Genomic DNA, 19,801 nt, shown 5'->3' on the forward strand with positions numbered 1-19,801 from the left:
GACATCCCCAGGACTCACTTTCTTACGGCTGGAACCTCTTCTTGTATAGCAGACTGCTTGAGGTCTGTCTTGTCATAATAATAATGTCAACATGTTCTTCTTCAAATTGTTACAATTCATGATTTAGCCTAGAATCAGGACCAGTATATAATTTATGGGGCTCAGTGAAAAATGAAAATGTGGAGACCCTTGTTAAACAATCCTTAGTAATTGCAGGATGGCAACAGCAGAGCCATGGACCAAGTGCAGGGTCCCTCTGGGTGCCAGGTCCTGTGCAGCTGCAGTGCGCACTCTTGTGCAACCGGCCTGGCCTGAAGGCTGCGGATACACAAGAGAGACGCTACCAACTAAGAACAGCTAAAGCGACTATAAGCTTCCAAGACAGAGATACATCTTAAGTAAAATATACATTTTGCCATAATGTGTAAAGGCAGAGAGAGCTGCTATTGTTCAAACTTCTATTCCTTCCTGGGGCTCCTTACAAGAAGATAGAGGAATTAGGAAGGGATGCCATGAACTCCGAGCTTTGGGCCTTTGAGTCACAAACACAGTGACTCTCAGTCAGTGCTGTCCGCTCAGGAAGGTGTCCTGAGACCCATGAAGCGTCAGCAGCTTTCCAGGCGATACTGATTTGTTGCCTGACTTGTGAACTACTACCTTAATTTTTTTCCTTCAGAAATTGTTAGAGGTTTAGTCACTTCTAGAGAGAAGTTGACACTGCTTTTGCATTCTAAGGAGAAAGGTGAGGGAAAACATTAACGTCGTATTTTAATAAAGCAAGGAATCCTCCAGAGGATTAAGAAAATATAACTGAAGAAACTGAAGTTGGAAAGATGAGGCTTCTCTTTGGGCCTGGGCTTGACTTTTCTTTAAGTTTATCTTCAAACTGTGTTTTCAGTGCAAATTATTACCATTTGGGTATAACTAAGTGTTCAGTCAATAGACATCGTGATATTTTAATTATATATATTCTTCCTAGATAAAGCATTTCTCTGGGATTTCTTTACACTAGTGATTGTCATAATGTAATGTACAGATCGTTTCAAGGGGTCTGTGAGTTAAAGCTATTTTCCTAGTAATATTTCTAAGACGTTATTTGCCTTTTTCACTCTCATTCATTTATGTGTGTGCAGTGGAGTTAATTCAACTGATTGACCACAGAAGCAGGTAGAGGATTTACTCTTTTAACAAGTCAGACATTAAAGGGATTTGCAATAATTTGAAACAATGGTACTCTCCTCAATATATTTTCAAATAAAAATGTTATTTTAATTCATGTCATTTTACTGGTATTTTTAAAAGAATGAATAATTAAATATTTCATAAAATGATCAGCTTTAATTGCTAATATCACTAAAGAGTTATAGGTATAACCTACATAAATGTGTTTTGAGTTTTTCAATAATTTGTGAGAGTGAAAGGAGATCCTGAAATCAAAAATTTAGAAAACTTCTGGTATGCACGATGTCATTTTTGAGATTAGGCCTCTATTTTCATTCGAGCGTCTTAACTTGCTTTTGGCGCCATATATGAAGCACTTCTCCCACCTTGAACTACAGGCATAAGTGCCTGTAAGATAATAACTATTGAATAAATCTTTCATTTATTCATTCATTTAACACATTTTTGATTGTGTCTACTATAAGCTGGATATTGTGCTAGTTCTTGGGCATAGAGCAGAAATAGAGACACAGTCTCTGCCAACATAGATCTAACTTTCATTGAGTGGAAAAGGGAGAGAAACATCTAATAGATCAACACAAAAAAAGTAATTAATTACACTTGTGATAGGCAGTTGACAAGAAAGCACAGGGTGGAGTGAGAGTACGTCCGGGGATTACTTAACCAAGCAGGGGTCCGTAAGGAAGTAACATTTCAAGAAAACAGTATAGGCTAGAGTATGCCAGGAAGAGAATATTTACTTGTTAAGCAAAGAAAGAACATTGAAGGATGAGGCTAGAAAGATAGTCAGGGGCCAGATCACACAGCATCATGTGGATTATGTTAAAGAATTCAATCTGTGTATAAGGATGTGTGTGTGTGTGTGTACATGTCTGTGTGTAGGTACATGCGTGTGTACAAGTGTGGACAGCTGATAGACCCAGTTAAATAGAGATGGCACTTTTAATGTTTATTTAACCTCAAACCATAGAAGCTTAAATTATTATACATTATACATTAGTGTTTATTATTATGCATTAATGGAATATTGCAAATGTCATAAGTATATGTGCAAATTTATTGAAGAAAAGCGATTCATGATCTCTTTTTTGGCCAACATTTATTTTATTTGATTTAAATACTTTAAAATTCATGATTATTGGTGTATAGTTCTGAGTTTTGACAAGTGTATAGAGCTATGTAACCACCATCATAATTAGGATACAGAACAGTTACATCAGTTCAAATAATTTCTTCATGCTACCCTTTTTTAGTCAACCCACCCCCTACTCCCAAACCATAGCAATCACAGGTTTGTTTTCCATACCTATAGTTTTGCCTTTTCCAGAATGTTATGTGAGTGGAATCATGGATCATTCCTTTTAGAGCTGAGTTATATTTCATTGTATGGGTATAACACAGTTTATATATCCATTTTTCTGTTGAAAGCTTATTCCCAGTTTTTGACAATTATGAAAAATGCTGTGATAAACATTTACACACTGGTGTTTGTGTAAACATACATTTTCACTGAGTCGCATAGTAATTGTATGTTTAACTCTATAAGAAATTGCCAGACTGTTTTCTGAGTGGCTGTAAAATTTTACATTCGCACCAGCAACATGTAAGTTCCAATTGCTCTGATTCTTCACCAGAACTTGATATTGTCCCTTTTTTTCCCAGACATTTTAATAGGTATGTAAGTAGTATTTCATTGTGCATTCAATTAGTATTTCCTTAAGGGTAAGTGTGTTGAACATCTTTTCATATGTTTATTTTCCACCTGTATATCTTGTTTGGTGAAGTTGTGTTAACTATTTTGACTTCTTCTTCTTATTTTTTTAAATTGAGCTTTGAGGATTTTTTTAATATTCTATATAGAAGTCTTTTTTCAGATTTGCAACAAATTTCTCCCACCCTGTAGCTTGTCTTTTCATTCTTTTAACAGTGTCTCTCATAGATCAAAATTTTTAATTTTGAAGAAGTCTGATTTTTTTTTTCTCTTTTGTGGGTTGTGCTTTCAGTGTTGTATGTAAGAACACATTTCTAACCCAATGTCATGAAGATCTTCTCTTTTTCTTTTCTAAATTTTTATAGTTTCGTGCTTTGCATTTGGATCTATGATTCATTTTGAGTTTATTTTTGTGTAAGGTGTGAGACATATAGATATCCAATTGTTCCAGCATTGTTTGTTGAAAGAACTATTCTTTCTCTGCTGAGCTGTTCCACCTATGACAAAAATCAATTGAGTATATTTGTGTGAGTTTATTTCTGGATTCTCTAGTCAGTTGCATTTGTTTTTGTGTCTAGCCATCTATCCTTTCACCAATACAATATAGTTTTGAGCTATATAGCTAGCCCCCAAATCAAGTAGTGTTAAGCAAGCCCCCAAATCAAGTAGTGTTAAGTTCCTGAACGTTTTTCTTCATTTTCAAAATTGTTTTGGCTTCTAATTTATTTGCTTTTCTCCATTAATTGTAGAATCAGCTTGTCAATATCTACAAAAAATTTTTCTGGGATTTTGATTGGGATATTATTAAGTCTATAGATCAATTTGGGAAGCGTTGACATCTTAACATTGAGCCTTCCAATGTATGAGTATGGAACATTTCCTCATTAATTTAGGTTTTTGATTTCTTTCATCAGGGTTTTTTAATTTGTAGTACATAAATCCCACACATATTTTGTTAGCCTTGCAAATATGAATCCCATTTTTTGTACCTATTGTAAGTTATGCTTTAAAATTTTTTCAAATTATTCATTGATGATATATAGACATGTGATTGGTTTCTCTATATCAATCTTTTATCTTGTGAAAACTCAGTTATAAGAGTTTTTTTGGAGCTTTCTTGGCATTTTTCTACATACTCAAGCATGTTACCTGTAAATAGAGACAATTTTCTTTCTTTCCAATCTGTACAGTTTTTATTTCTTTTTCTTGTCTTATTCCCAGATATTTTCTGCTGAATGTAGAATTCTGGATTGACAGTTCTTTGCTCCCAGAGCTTTAAAACTGGTGTTGCACTGTTGTGGCAGGCAGAAAAATAGCCCCTCAAAGATATGTCAAACAATCAGTATCAAGGCTGCAAAGAACAAGAGCTTTATTTGGGGTCTTAAGAACTGCAATTTGGGAGACACATATTTGGGTAAAACAGGCAGTGTTTTAGGGACGAGAAAGAGCCAGAATTTCATAAAGACAAAAAATCACAAGGTTGTTAAAGTTGCTCAGTGTGAATTGTGATTGACTCTGACTCAAGTCAGGAAATAATTGTCCTTGAGGAATCACAAGTTATTTAAGGGTAAGGGTCTGATAAGTATCTTGAGTTTCTGGCAGATCTGCTGGATGCCTTTGTTAGGACAGTAAATGGTCAAAAGGTCAGATTCCATCCAGGCTGAAATGTGCATAAGTCACACTTCTTCACTGGCCTCCTGGCTCCACTTTGGAGGGCTCCCTTAGCAGCACGGACTTCGTTTTGATTTTCCTTCTAAAGATGTCTGCGTTCTAATGCCTGGAAGCTGAGAGAAGGTTACCTTATTTACAGTGTTGCAACTTAATTGCAATTAAGGACATCGAAGTGGAGAGAGAATTCTGGATTCTCCAGGTGCGCTTAATTTAATCACATGTCCCTAAAAGCAGAGAATCTTTTTCCAGCTGTAGTCCAGCTGTGGATAAATGGTTGGAGAAATGCAGCGTGTCTGGCTTTGAAACCTGAGGAAAGGGGCCACAAAACATGGAATGTGGACAGCCTCTAAAACCTGGAAAAGACAAGGAACTGGATTCTAACCTAGAGGCTCCAGAAAGGAATGCAGCCCTACAGACACTTTAATTTTAGTCCAGTAAGACCCCTGTGAGACTTCTAACTGGAAAACTATAAAATAAGAAAATTATTTTAAATTATTTATCATTTCAGTTCTTTAAAGCCACTAAGTTTGTGGTAATTTGTTACAGCAGCAATAGAAAAGTAATGCAAGTATCCTGTTTTCTGTTCTGGGTTCGTTTCCTGTTTTCTTGTGTGTTTTTTGTTGCTGTTGTTTTTAGTTTGTTTCTTTGTTTTTACCAACTGTCAGTCATCTGAATTGTTACTTTTTATGTAATGTGTTATTTTCTCTGTAGACCAATTTGGGATGTATCACCATCTTAACACTATTAATGTCTTAACATTGATGTCTTCCCATTTGCTTAGGTCTTCTCTACTTTCTTTCAAAAGTGTTTTGTTGCTTTCAGAGTATAAGTTTACATTTCTTTTATTAAATTTATTCTTAAGTTATTTTTATTGAGACTTTAAATGCAATTGTTTTTTTAATCTCTATTTCAGTTTACTTACGACTACTGTATAAAAAATAGATTTTAATATGTTGATTTTATATCCTTCAAACTCACTGGACTCCTTTCTTCTAATAGTTTTATTACTTCATTTTATTTAAAATTAAAAAATTTTTAGTAGATTCCTTAGAATTTTCTATTAATGTGGTGTATCACCTGAGCTGATTTTTGGATATTGAACCAATTTTGCATTCTGAAGACAAATCATACTTGGTCATGGCATATAATAATCCTTTTGATATGTTACTAGATTGATTTACAATATTTTGTTGATGATTTTTGAATCTATATTCATAAAAGATATTGATCAATAGTTTCTTTATGGGGGGATGTCTGGAGCCTGAAAGCAAGCCCTGCTGAGTTGAGGTACAAGAAAATCTCCCTCCCCTGAGTGCTAGCTCTCAAGCTAAAGGGAAGAAACCTGGAGATCCAGGGGTCATGGCCAGAAGCAAATCAGGTGGTAGGGTGACCTACTCAAAACGTGGCTGGAGGAGCTGTTGATCTTACGTGGAATACTCTGAGCTTATTTCTAAACTTCGCTTTCTTGCCAGGGGAAGACTACGTTCTTCCTGGTTCCAGGACATGGGTAGGGAAGTCTGGAATTAAGTAGGTTCTCATGAGATGTAGGGCTTGAGTAAGGGGGAGGCTGCTGGTGACATTCAGGCACACTTCATCCCCATCTGTCTCCCACTGGGGAACGAGACGCCAGCCTCCTTTAACACATTAAGTGCTCCGTGCTCCGAAGGAAAGCCACCAACCCTCCTGAATTGCCCTGGAAGTTCCCAGAACGTGGGACTTCCAGTGCTAAAATTGGGAGACACCTGGCCAAACTGGGACACATTGGTCACTCCATTTCAAAATGACCTACTTCTCCAGTAAAAATATTAATTCTCTCTCTACTTGATTAGCTAGATGGGAAGAAGAAAGCCATGTTATTGGAATAGCCCACACATGAAGACTGGGGTCTGGGAGTTTGTGTAACATGTTTTCACAATTCTCTGTGGAAATAATGATATTATTACTTTTATTTCAATTAAAATAAAGTTAAATGTAACATTTTTTTTTTCCGTTGCATCTGAGAATGTCTATCTTATAACAGGATATTGCTTAGAAATTTCAGTGCCTGAAGTTTTGGCTGTTTGACATTGAGTAGCACTGCATCAGTTGTCAGGTCCTAACAAGTAAAAAACAAAGTTAACCAATACCAGGTGAAGGCCACATGTCTTCCCTGAAGGTTATTCCAACAAAGATTTCCCAGTTATTCCATTAGAAAAGAGAGTTGAGAGAATCGAATCATAGCAAAGCAGCAAGTAGTGAAAAGTGTAGAACTCAAAATTTTCTCTCTGCCATAGCAGTTAGTAGCATATTGGGTTGTGAGTTCTGGATTAGTTTCAGCAAAATAACATCATCATTTGTGTTACATTACTGTTGCTAATTAATTATATTTTTGTTGGTTTGGTAACTTTTTTGAGTTTTAATTTGGTTTTATTGTTGAATGAGAGCAATAGTTATAAGTAGCTTCTACTATGATTTTTCTGTATATATAAGTAGCATTATAATAAAGTCAATACTGGCTCTATAAAAAGAAACATGTACAGGTTCCCAAGGGTTTCCTGATTTAATGCAGATGCATTATGATTTATAAGACTTTAGCCTCTATAGAGGGAGACGGAAAGGGTTAGATGGGAAACGGGAAGGGGTGAACAGGAAGAAGGTGGTCAGAATGTTTAAGGAGGCAATATACTCCTTCAGGCTAACTTCATATCTGATTTTCTGACATTTTTTATTGTACACTTTAGAATCTACAACTTCTTAAAATCTCTAAAGATCTCTAAATCATGACTCCCATGATTTTATTTGTAAGTTTTCTAGGGAAATATAATACTTACATGGAAGTCATTTTGGAGAGGTAATTTGGAAATCAGGCATAGGTAAGATGAGAACTTTCTGAATGTATAATAATAATGAGAATTGCAATGTCATACTTATATTGATCTCCTCTATGTCCCATGTTGTTCTTAATGTTTTCATAGATTGTTTTATGTGCCACCACTATCTAGGAGTTAGCTATTAGTCTCATTTCATAGAAGAGAAAGCAGAGGCACAGAAAAGTATAGTAATTGCAGGAGGATGCGTAACTAGCAAGTAAAGGATCCTGGGTTGAAACTCAGGTAATCTGATTTCAGAGCGCACATCCTGAGACATTACGCTAAGCAATGCAAGTGGCAATAAAATGATCTGTGATCTATGATAGAAAAGAAATTTGAGATTCTAGGTTAAGGCATGGAAGTAAGTGGTAAACAGTCAACAGATACCCATTATTTATAATTAATCAATAGATCTTTAGTGCTAGTATGTTGAAGATCACTAGTTACTGTATCTGACATTTACAGAGAAAGGGGGCTAAAAAAATACACTGTCCCTGGAGACTCCATTTGAGTTCACATTTATAGTTGCATATTATATAACTGGTGATAAACTAGAATTTATTGGGGTCCTCAAGCATAAATCAAGAATGTTAAAAAAAAGTGATTTCTTTATCGACTAAGATCTCAAAAAGTTAGACGGCAGCATTGTAAAAGATTTGGGATGTTGTGTATGACATGGCCCCTTTCTAAAACTGAAGATTCTACGGGAATACATTATGTTCTATTTGAGTTTATACTTCTAGGAGAAAATATTTTGTAATTTATAGGCTTAGGTTATACAAGAACTGGAATTTCTGAACAACGTAAAATTATTACTGCCATCAGTAAAGGTTCTGTTATCAGAGATAATTGAGAAAAAGTGAACAAAAATAACTTGAAACATTTAATATTCTTTTTTTTTTTTTTTTGCGGTACGCGGGCCTCTCACTGTTGTGGCCTCTCCCACTGCGGAGCACAGGCTCCAGACACGCAGGTTCAGCGGCCATGGCCCACGGGCCCAGCCGCTCCGCGGCATGTGGGATCCTCCCGGACCGGGGCACGACCCCGTGTCCCCTCCATCGGCAGGCGGACTCTCAACCACTGCGCCACCAGGGAAGCCCCTAATATTCTTTTTAAAGTCAACAAACTCCATTGGAATGATCAATATTTTTTTTTACTAAATATATGTATTTATTTATTTTTTGGCTGCGTTGGGTCTTCGATCCTGCGTGCAGGATTTTTTTAGTTGTGGCAAGCGGGGGCTACCCTTCTTTGCAGTGCACAGGCGTCTCAGGGCAGTGGCTTCTCTTGTTGAGGACCATGGGCTCGAGGCACGTGGGCTCCAGTAGTTGTGGCACATAGGCTCAGTAGTTGTGGCACACGGGCTTAGTTGCTCCGCAGCATGTGGGATCTTCCCACACCAGAGATCGAACTCCTGTCCCCTGCATTGGCAGGTGAATTCCTAACCACTGCGCCACCAGGGAAGCCCCTGATCAATATTTTTTCCGAGGAGTTTATTTAGATTTGAACTTACATAGATCAAAGCAATATTTCTTCAGTGAACAGAATAATGGGAAGCTTCAGTTTTGGTTTTTAAGGCAAAAGCAGGAGAAATGTAAATGGGTCACTTAAATGAAAAGACCAAGGATAGCGCTTACTTTAGATGTAACTGGATGTAAGGGTTTAATCAATGTCATCAAGATTAAATTTCTTTTCCACTTTGTACATGAAGAAATTTTGAAGGAAATGGAAATTAGAATATAATTGATTTCCTCACATATTTGAAGAGCAGCACAGCAGTGCAAAAGATTAATTTTGTATGACTTCAGAAGATAAGATAGATATAGGATAAAAGCTTGAAGGAGACAAATTTCAGGAAAAATTTAATTTCTAAAAATAAAATTGTCTATCTCAAAATGAGTTCCCTGTCACTGGGGGTATTCAAGTAGAATCTCTGTGATAATTTGTTGAAGAACTTCATGAGGAATTCAAGTATTTATGGGGAGTTTTAGTAGAACGTAGTTAATGCCTCTAACCTTTAAATTTTTTGACACTTCATTCAATTAAAACATTTCAAAATACAAAAAAGATTACATTTTTTTATTTTGTAAGATTTTCATTCTGCGTGCTTGGTTTCATGTTCAGACAGGCTTTACGTGAGTCAAAAATAGGGGCCATCATTTCAAGAATTATATTGTCTTTATGTATAGTGATAACAGAGACACAACAGTGCTCTTAGGTAGTGTCAGGAAGGCCGTCCAAATGGTTTTTAACGGTTTTGACTCGGTTCCTGTCACATCTCAGATTGAATTTCTAGGGTCTGTAATGGGAAGCTCTGATTGGCCAGCCTGGGTCTTGTGCCCCCCATTGTGATGGGAGGTAGGGCCATGTGATTGACAGCACATCATACAAGGGGATGGCCCTGTGACTAAGGTGTGGCCAAAGGAGGATAGACTCTTGACAGAAGCTTGGATAGTCTTATATGAGGCCTCTGTTTGGGGCAGATGTACCTGGAAACATTATCTTTTTTCTGATACTATTGTTAAATTGGTAGGATGTAACCATGCATAGCCAGTGGCCCGCTTTGCTTGACATGTGGATAGAGCCTGTTTACAAAACTGTGGTCAACCTTAATGTTCTTAGGGAATCCTTTAGGCTCCCTGACTTTGAAGCACACAGTATGTCTGCATTTCCAGGACTCCTCGTGGTTGATGGCGCCATGTGATTTTCTCTGGACAATAAATCATGCGAGGAAATGTTGTATCTCTTCTGGGTGGAGGATTTAATTACTGATGTGAGATCCTGCGGAGCTCTTTCCCTTCAGCACAGCACTTGACAACATTTGAGACGTGGTTACTTCCATCAGTCTGAATTACTCCTGAGTTACTGTTGTGATCAGGGCCTCCTTGTTGGATCCCAACAGAATGATGTAAGCAAGATATAACGTGATATATGCAAGAAAAGAATCTTTGATCAGTTTTAAGTCAATTAGATTTTAGGGTTTTTTGGTCAGTACACTATGATCTAGCCCAGCTTGATTGTTCTAAGATTATGTAAATTTCCACACCAGCTAACTGCATTCACTCGTTCTTACAACTATTGTATGGGTTAAGTATTGAGGCAAGTATTGCCAATATTATTATTGTAATTGTTCTCATAATCAGCTCTTTGATTCTTATATCAAATGTACATAGACGTTTTAGTGATCAATTGCTCTACACTTTCCTGAAACATATGTTATTGGCTTCACTAAATTCCTTTTTATAAAATGAAGTATAGTTTATCTAATCAGAAGATAGTAGTATTTTTTCCCTACACACAGCCTCAGTACCTAAAAATTAAAAGGAAGTAAACTTTCTTCCAAACTTGGGTTTGGCTTAAAAAGTCTGAATGAAAGGGTTATATACTCTAGTGCAACATTCTATATAAGCAATACATCAGAGATCTGACCCTGGACAATTTCCCAAACTCTTTTATTATGTTGAAATCATAAGATTTATTGATTTATAAGCTGTACGTATCTCCTTTCTTTCTTCGGGGATTCTTTTCTCTTGCAGCAGAATGTCAAGGAAACAGCAAGTTTCTGTTGCTTATTAACCAAAAGTACAAGAAAACAAAAATTGCCTGAGTGAAATATTTAAGAATGACATTAGGGTAATATATAATTTTATGTTTATATTTCTGGAACTGGAAGTTTCAGATGAAGAATTAAGGTATAACAGTGAGGAATTTCTAATCTGAGTTACAAAATCAAGATGCAGATTTTCATAATGCCATCTGCAGCAACATGGATGGACCTTGAGATTATCATACTAAGTGAAGTAAGACAGACAAAAATAAATATCATATGGTATCATTTATATGTGGAATGTTAAAAAAAAGATACAAATGAACTTATTTCCAAAACAGGAAGAGTCTCACAGACATAAAAAACAAACTTTTGGTTACCAAAGGGGAAAGGAGGGTGGGGTGGGGAAGGGATAAATTAGGAAGTTGGGATTAATATACTATTATATGTAAAATAGATAATCAACAAGGACCTACTGTACAGCACAGGGAACTCTGCTCAATATTTTGTAGTAACCTATAAAGGAAGAGAATCTGAAGAAGAATATATATCTGAATCACTGTGCTGTACACCTAAAACTAACATGATATTCTAAATCAACTATATTTCAATAAAAAAGATGCAAATTTTCAAAGAAAAAATTAAGTGTTTTCATAGCTCTATGATGACTTTATCTGAAAAGGGGTGGTACAAGAATGAGATTGTTGAAATATCTTCAGAATTTGGTGGAAAGGATTTCTTTGGTGTAAGGTGTACAGTGATCCTTGCCCTTGACCTTGGCAGGGGATTGGGAGCATACCTAGGGAAATGTGCTTCATCAGGACCATGGTGATTTTGAGATGGGATTCTTGTAGCACAGGCACAGAGGACCGGCATCTGATCATTAGTTTCTTTGTCAATAGAGTTGCTGTGACTGGGTTTGGACTGGTCTGTGCTCCCAGAGTTTCTCTGGGCAGAGGGTGAATGAGTTGTACCTATGGTTCAGAGGATGGGCACATGGGAGAGCCAGCTGGGAGCCATTTGAATTCCAGCCAAAAAGTCTCTTGGAAGTTCTGTGGGCTCCCCAAAGAGAGTCTGTGTGTGATAAGTAGCTAACAATCAATGGGCTAAATGGGAACAGTGGGAGGATTGATGTCTTGGGTCTTGGGAAAGAACAGAATGTACCCAGTTGGGAAATCTCTGAAGAAGTCACAAAATAACTTAACAGTGAAGGAATTATCTTTAAACATCTGCCAGGCTCAAAATGCAAAGCTAGTTTAAAATACGGCCAGTTAAGTAAGAACTTTCCTATTTCTCTTTCCTTTCTCATTACTTTGAGCCTCGTGGTTTCAGGAACAGTGATGAGAAGTACTTCTGCAAAAAATTGGCCTCTAATAAGGGCTAGCTCAGGGAGACGTTACAGCCTGCGGGTCTAGAGTATGAACTGTGGTTGTACTCTTTAGCTACAGAATTGAGATAATGCTTGGGAATTAAAGTTGCCTAGGCTTTTATCTTTTCTAGGAGTAAGCAGGGGTGAACCACTAGGTCAGCAGGTTTCAAGAGACTGGAGAGCAGCTCCTGTGAGCACACACCCATGGGATGTGTTTGTTCAACTTCCTGGTTGTGTTCATTAAGGCTTACATTTGAATAAAGAACACAGCCTCTCTAGTCTCCAAATCATGCTTTTCAATGTATTTCTTTGTTTCTAAGTAGCACTAATTTTTCACATATTTAAAATTGATAAGTATATTTAATGTGAAAATTTTTGTTTTCTTTCCAAAAATGTTTCCACAATATTAATAATACATTGTACAATTGCTCTATTCCTAGAATTTAGGAACTGCATTATTATAAAGAGGCTATGCATTGTTTTTACATGATAGTTTACACAATTATATATTAAATATTGGAGAAAGCCACTGAGGGACTAAAATGGTCTTTTAAATACATGCAGTTCCAATCTAAGGAAACTATAGTTTAGAAAACTAAAATTCTGATCTTGGATTTTCCACATAATAGTTAGCATAGCATTATTTTTTATAAATTTTTTATTATTATTTATTTTTGGCTGCGTTGGGTCTGTTGCTGCGTTTGAGCTTTCTGTAGTTGTGACGAGCTGGGGTTACTTTTTGTTGTAGTGCGTGGGCTTCTCATTGCAGTGGCTTCTCTTGTTGTGGAGCATGGGCTCTTGGTGTGTGGGCTGCAGTAGTTGTGGCACGCAGGCTCAGGAGTTGGGGCTTGCGGGCTCTAGAGCACAGGCTCAGTAGTTGTGGCACACAGGCTTAGTTGCTTCACGGCATGTGGGATCTTCCCAGACCAGGACTCGAATCCATGTCCTCTGCGTTGGCAGATGGATTCTTAACCACTGCGCCACCAGGGAAGCCCAAGCATAGCATTTTTTGAAAGACTTGATCATTAAGAATCTTGCTTTCAAAAAAAATGCCTGAGCAGGTAACTTAAAACAGTAAGTTGTTTTGTTGCAACTATTATGATCTGAACTATTACCTAACTTGTAAAGGCCTCAAAATTCATTTTATTCTCAACTTTGTTGAAATATGAGATGCAGGATGTTTGGACTTGTTTTACATGAGAGGAAATAAAAGTCTCGATATTTAGGTTATTTGTTTTAGACCACATAAGTAGCTGAGGGGAGACTTGTATTCAAATGCTGATCTCTCAAGTTCTAGTCCAGTGTTGTTTTTCTACTGCTCTGAGATACATTAAGATGTATCAGAAAAATATAACAAATATTTTTGGAAAAAAACTATATCCACACTGACAGCCCACGTCAATTATAAAATACATTTCATTTCTAGACATATAAAAATAAGTATTCAGAATCAGGAGAATATAAGTATCTATGCTGTAGGATATTAATAATTTAACAAATGACTCCATCATGTTTGTTGAACCCTGCTATCTTCAAGGTGTAGAAAAGGAAATCTTATTTATTTGTTCGTTTGTTTATTTTTGGCTGCATTGGGTCTTCGTTGCTGTGCACAGGCCTTCTCTAGTTGCGATGAGCAGGGGCTACCCTGTTGCGCTGCGTAGGCTTCTCATTGCGGTGGCTTCTCCTGTCACGGAGCACGGACTCTAGGCGAGTGGGCTTCAGTAGCTGTGGCACGTGGGCTCAGTAGTTGTGGCGCATGGGCTTAGTTGCTCCATGGCATGTGGGATCTTCCCGGACCAGGGATTGAATCCGTGTCCCCGGTATTGGCAGGTGGATTCTTAAGCACTGCGCTACCAGGGAATCCCTGAGAAGGAAATCTTTGGTGTAGAGAAGAATATACAGAAAGTGTAAGACACAATTCCTGCTCTCAAGGAAATTAATGTTTTATCTGGAGAGAGATCTGAAGAATAGCAGGCACGTGGGACTCCATGGTAAGAACCTAAGGGCAGGCACAGATGATAAATGCTGAGGAATCTCATCCATTCTCATAGCTTCAAATACCATCTCGAGAGAGGTGATTCTGAAATTACTGTTTGTAGCCTTGACCTCCTCAATAAGTTCCATCTTTATGTTCTCCATATTTTCAACTACCTCTTAGATAGTTTCATCTGACATCCTTCAGAAGACCCAAAGGAAGCATAATCTTCCCCAACAACCTTGCTTCTGCTCCTGTATTTCTCATCTTTGTAAAGGCATAGCGATTTCCCAGGCGCCAACGCTGGAAAGCTCAAAGTCATTTGAGAATGCTTGCTCGCGTTTACACCTCCACACCCGCAAGTCTAATTATGACAAAGACCTGCTGGTTCTTGCTGCAACGTCTCTTGAAAAGCCAAAGCCTCATTTTATGTGTACTTCATTACTGGTTCAGGCTCCCAACAACTTTCGTCTTTGTTAGAGCAAGAGCCTCTTTTTTCCCTACGTTTCATAATTTCACGTTTTCTCTCAGACGATGGCTTACCTTATCGTTTTCTTACAATACTTTGAAGAGCAGAGTTTTTAATTTTATTGAAATCCAAATGATCAATTTCTTTCATGCTTTTTGCTTTTTGTGTCATATCTAAGAAATATTTGCTTGGCTCGAGGTCATGAAGATTTTCTCCTGTTTGTTTTTTTTTGCAGAAGTTTTATAGTATTCCTTTTTACATTTAGGTCTACGATCTATTTCAAGTTAATTTTTGTGTACATGTGAGGAAAAGTTCATTAGAGTTTCATTATTTATTTAAATTGAGATACAATTGCGATATAACATTATTGAACATTATATAGTTTCATTATACAGCGTATTGATTCAATATATCTATATATTGTGAAATGGTCACCCTAATAAGTCTAGTTAAAATCCATCACCACACAGTTACAATTGTTTTCTTGTGATGAGAACTTTTAAGATCTACTCTCTTAGCACCTTTCAAATATGCAATACAGTATTATTAACTGTAGTCACCATGTTGTACATTACATCCCAGGAGTTATTTTATAACTGGAAGCTTGTACCTCTTGACCACCTTCACCTATTTCACCCACTCCACATCCCCCACCTCTGGCAACCACCAATCTGTTCTGTCTATGAGTCTGGACTTTGTTTTTTCTTTTTCTTAGATTCCATATATAAGTGAGATCATATGGTATTTGTCTTTGTCTGACTTATTCACTTAGCATAATGCCCTCAAGGTCCATCCATGTTGCTGCAAATGACAAGCTTTCCTTTCTGTGGCTGAGTAATATTCCATTGAATATATATACCACATATTCTTTATCCATTCATCTATTGATGGACACCTAGGTTGCTTTCATGTCTTGACATGGAAGCCAAATAATGTTGCAAAGGACATGGGGTTGCAAGTACCTTTTTGAGTTAGCATTTTCATTTTCTTTGGATAAATATCGAGAAGTGGAATTGCTGGATCATATGGTAGTTCTTTTTTTAATTGTTTGAGGAATCTCCACACTATTTTCCATAGTGGCTGCAGCAATTTACATTCTTACCAATAGTGTTCAAGTCTTCCTTTTGCTCCACATCCTCACCAACACTTGTTACTTGTTGCCTTTTTGGTGATAACCATTCTCACAGGTGTGAGGTGATATCTCATTTGATTTTGATTTGCATTTCCCTGATGATTAGTGATGCTGAGCACCTTCTCACGTGCCTGTTGGCCATCTGACAATGTCCTCTTTGGAAAAAATGCCTACTCAGGTTCTCTGTCCATTTTTTAATTGGATTGTTTGGGGGGTTTTGCTACTGAGTTGTATGAGTTCTTTATATATTTTGGATATTAATCTCTTATGAAACACATGATTTGCAAATATTTTTTCCTATTCCATAGGTTGCCTTTTCATTTTGTTCATGGTTTCCTTTGCTGTGCAGATAAACTCTTAATTGATTTTCTTCATCTTAGTTCCCTGCCTGTCAATTCCATTCTACTACTCTGCCACCAGAATTATCCTTTTATAACACAGAATTCCTCATTTGACCCTCTACTTAAAGACTGCACTTATTGGTTTTCAAAGTTTGACCACTGCAAACTGTTGAAGTACGATTTTGTGTTTTTCTTTCCACCCTTCAAGTGCACCGTACTGTAAACACCCAATTACAGTAGACAGCAGTTAGCCATGATGTCTGGCTCCATTCATATATTTGTTAATTCAATAATTCACATATCAATTGAACAGCGACTGCATTCTCAATTCTCAATAGAGAACTTAGGTTCTGGGGGTAAAGCAATGAACAATAGAGACAAAGTGTCTTAACTCCAAGGCTTACATTCTGACATGAAAAAGACAACAAAAAGTCTTAAAATAAATAACTATATATCAGTAGACATATACACACACATTCGTGTGCTTTTTTTGTGCATCTGTATCTATAACCTCACATATATTAAAATGTTTTCGAGAAAAATAAAGGAGTAGGTTTATTTAAAAATAAAGGGCTATGCCTCAGTGCTGAAATTTCATTTGAGACATGAACTAAAGGAGGTAAGTGAGTGAATCACATGGTACAGAGGAGAGCATCTGGACACAGGGAAGGGCAAGTGCAGAGACCCCAAGTTCACTGATCGCTTTCTCTGCTGTGTCTAACCTGCTGATAAGCCCATGGAATTAATTACATTTGTTTTCATTTCATTTTTTTTAATAGTTTCCTTCTCTTTGCTGAAATTCTGCATTTATTTATGCACATTCGTCATCTTTTCCACTCTATCCTTTAACATACTTACCTGGGCCAACTTCTGGGTCTTCTTCTATTGACTGTTTCCTGTGTTGGCCATGGGTCACATGACCTCGCTTCTTTACATATCTTGTAATATTTTATAGTATGCTGCATATCTTGTATAAAGTATGGTAGAGAATAAAATATCACCGTCATAAAAGGGCACTCCTCTTCTTTCATGTTTCCGACATGCTGAGTTAATCTAACCTATAGTTGACCTGAGTTACAGCTTTGTTGAAGTTTTGGTTAGAAACAGCTCACCATTAGCCTCAATTGTGAGGGTGAATCAAGACTGTTCCTTCAGCAGATTTTGGGATCTGATCCCCAGTGAAACCCTGCAAATAACCCTTGTGTTTTATAGCCAGGCTGGTAGTTTTTTGGGGAGCTGGTCCATTCTTTTAACTCGCCAGTCCTGCCTCCAACTTTTGCCTCTCAGAAAATCTCTCTCTGCCCTGATGATCTGCCCCACGCCTTCCAAGAGGTGGCTCCATGCCTCAGACAAAGGTGTCTTAGCTCTCCTGCCTCAACTCCAGCCTTTGGCAGCTGTCTTCTGACCCACGTGAAGTCCTGTTGTGCTCAAGCAGATTTGCCATGCCAAGGCTTCAGCAGGCGTTTCTTTGTCTTGCACTTGTAGAAGGCCCTGTGCACCTCAGGGAGACCTCTGGGCAATTCTGCCCTTGATTTCGTGCACTTGGTGAAGAGCCAAGGTGGGGAACCGGTGGATGGAAGAGCTTTGCTCTGTTGCAGGGCATCCACTCTTCTGATCCGTCATGCTCGTCCACATGCAGCCATGACAGATTCCACTGGTGTCTTCTTCCTCCTTTTTATGGTGGATTTCTTCTCTCACTGCTTCTGTGGGGTAAAAGCAGTGGCACTCTTCTCTCCTCAGAAGGGAGTTACGACTCATTAAATGGAGTTCCCTTTTCATTCTCTGCATCCTCAGTTCTCTGAAACTTTATGCTTTTGTAGGCTTTCTGGTTTGTTCTTGTTTTAGGGTAAGAAGGATACTCTCTCTTGTGGTTTTCTACACGCTGACCGGAAATGACCATCTTGCAACCAAATCTGAGACATCATAACTGGTAGGAAAAGGCTTAGGTGAATTTTGATTTAAGCCAAAAAGAAGGTCGACAGATTATTAATTTTTCATTCTATGGTTTTGCATCTCCCTAATGTAAGTCAGGGATTGTTCTAGGCCCTGGAAATACAGAGATGAAGAAGACAAATGTGAAACTTACATATTTTAGGGGGGGTGGACAAAAAAAATAAATATGCTAAACATTTAATTTTAGTTAATGACAAATATATTGGGGAAAATGAAGCAGGGTAAATGGATATATTAAACCCAGTTTATGCACCGTCTTGGGTTTGCTTAACCTTACCTAATGGTATACCCATTCTGGCTGTTTACTTCATTGGCTGGATTGGGCCTAACAATTGCTTACACCATCTTGGAGTCATAAAGCTACCACAGCCACCATCACAATCCAAAGACACTCTATGCATAGTACCAAGGCCCTTGTCTATTCCCTACCTGGAATGGTTGTTTGAATCCTCTGGCTTTTGGGGATTCCCTGGCAGTCCAGTGGTTAGGACTCGGTGCTCTCACTGCTGGGGCCCCGGGTTGGATCCCTGGTCAGTGAACTAAGATCCCGCAAGATGCGTGGTGTGGCCAAAAAAAGAAAGAATCCTCTGGCTTGTTCAGAAGCTTCCTGAAAGAGCTGCACCACACAACCTCCAAGTGTGGAAAAGTTAAAACCCTGTGGGACCTCAACCCATTAAGATGGCTACTATTAAAAAAAAACTCAGAGAGGGCTTCCCTGGTGGCACAGTGGTTAAGAATCCACCTGCCAGTGCAGGGGACACGGGTTCGAGCCCTCGTCCAGGAAGATCCCACATCGTGGAGCAACTAAGCCCATGCACCACAACTATTGAGCCTGTGCTCTAGAGCCCGTGAACCACAACTACTGAGTCTGCATGCCACAACTACTGAAGCCCACGTGCCTAGAGCCCATGTTCCAAAACGAGAAGCCACCACAATGAGAAGCCTGCTCACCGCAACAAGAGTAGCCCCTGCCCACTGCAACTAGAAAAAGCCCGAGTGCAGCAACAAAGACCCAACACAGCCAAAAATTAATAAAATAAATAAATTTATTTAAAAAAAAACAGGGCTTCCCTGGTGGCGCAGTGGTTGAGAGTCTGCCTGACGATGCAGGGGAAACGGGTTCGTGCCCCGGTCTGGGAAGATCCCACATGCCGTGGAGCGGCTGGGCCCGTGAGCCATGGCCACTGAGCCTGTGCGTCCGGAGCCTGTGCTCCGCAATGGGAGAGGCCACAACAGTGAGAGGCCCGTGTACCGCAAACAAAACAAAACAAAACAAAAAACCCCCACAAAAACCTCAGAGAATAACAAGTGTTGGTGTGGATGTGGAGAAATTAGAATCCTCGTGCATGGTAGGTAGCAATATAAAATGACACAGTGGCAATGGAAAACAGTACGGCAGTTACTCAAAATTAAAAATAGAATTTCCATATGATCCAGCAATTCCACTTCTGGGTATATATCCAAAACAACTGAAGTGGGGTCTTGAAGCCCAGCTTCATTATTCACAATAGCCAAGAGGTGGAAGCAACCCAAAAGGCCAGCACTGGAGAAATGGATAAACAAAATGTGGTTATAAATACAGTGGACCATTACTCAGCATTA

The 19,801-nt window shown here is 38.3% G+C and overlaps 1 long non-coding RNA gene across 1 annotated transcript in view; it reads left to right on the forward strand.

The window, feature by feature from the left end:
- Positions 1-19,801, forward strand: part of LOC141278518 (uncharacterized) — a 253,224-nt gene that overhangs the window by 93,437 nt on the left and 139,986 nt on the right. The gene's annotated exons all lie outside the window — the stretch shown is intronic.

This window comes from Tursiops truncatus, chromosome 4 (assembly GCF_011762595.2).
Source record: "Tursiops truncatus isolate mTurTru1 chromosome 4, mTurTru1.mat.Y, whole genome shotgun sequence".
Lineage (NCBI taxonomy): Eukaryota > Metazoa > Chordata > Mammalia > Artiodactyla > Delphinidae > Tursiops > Tursiops truncatus.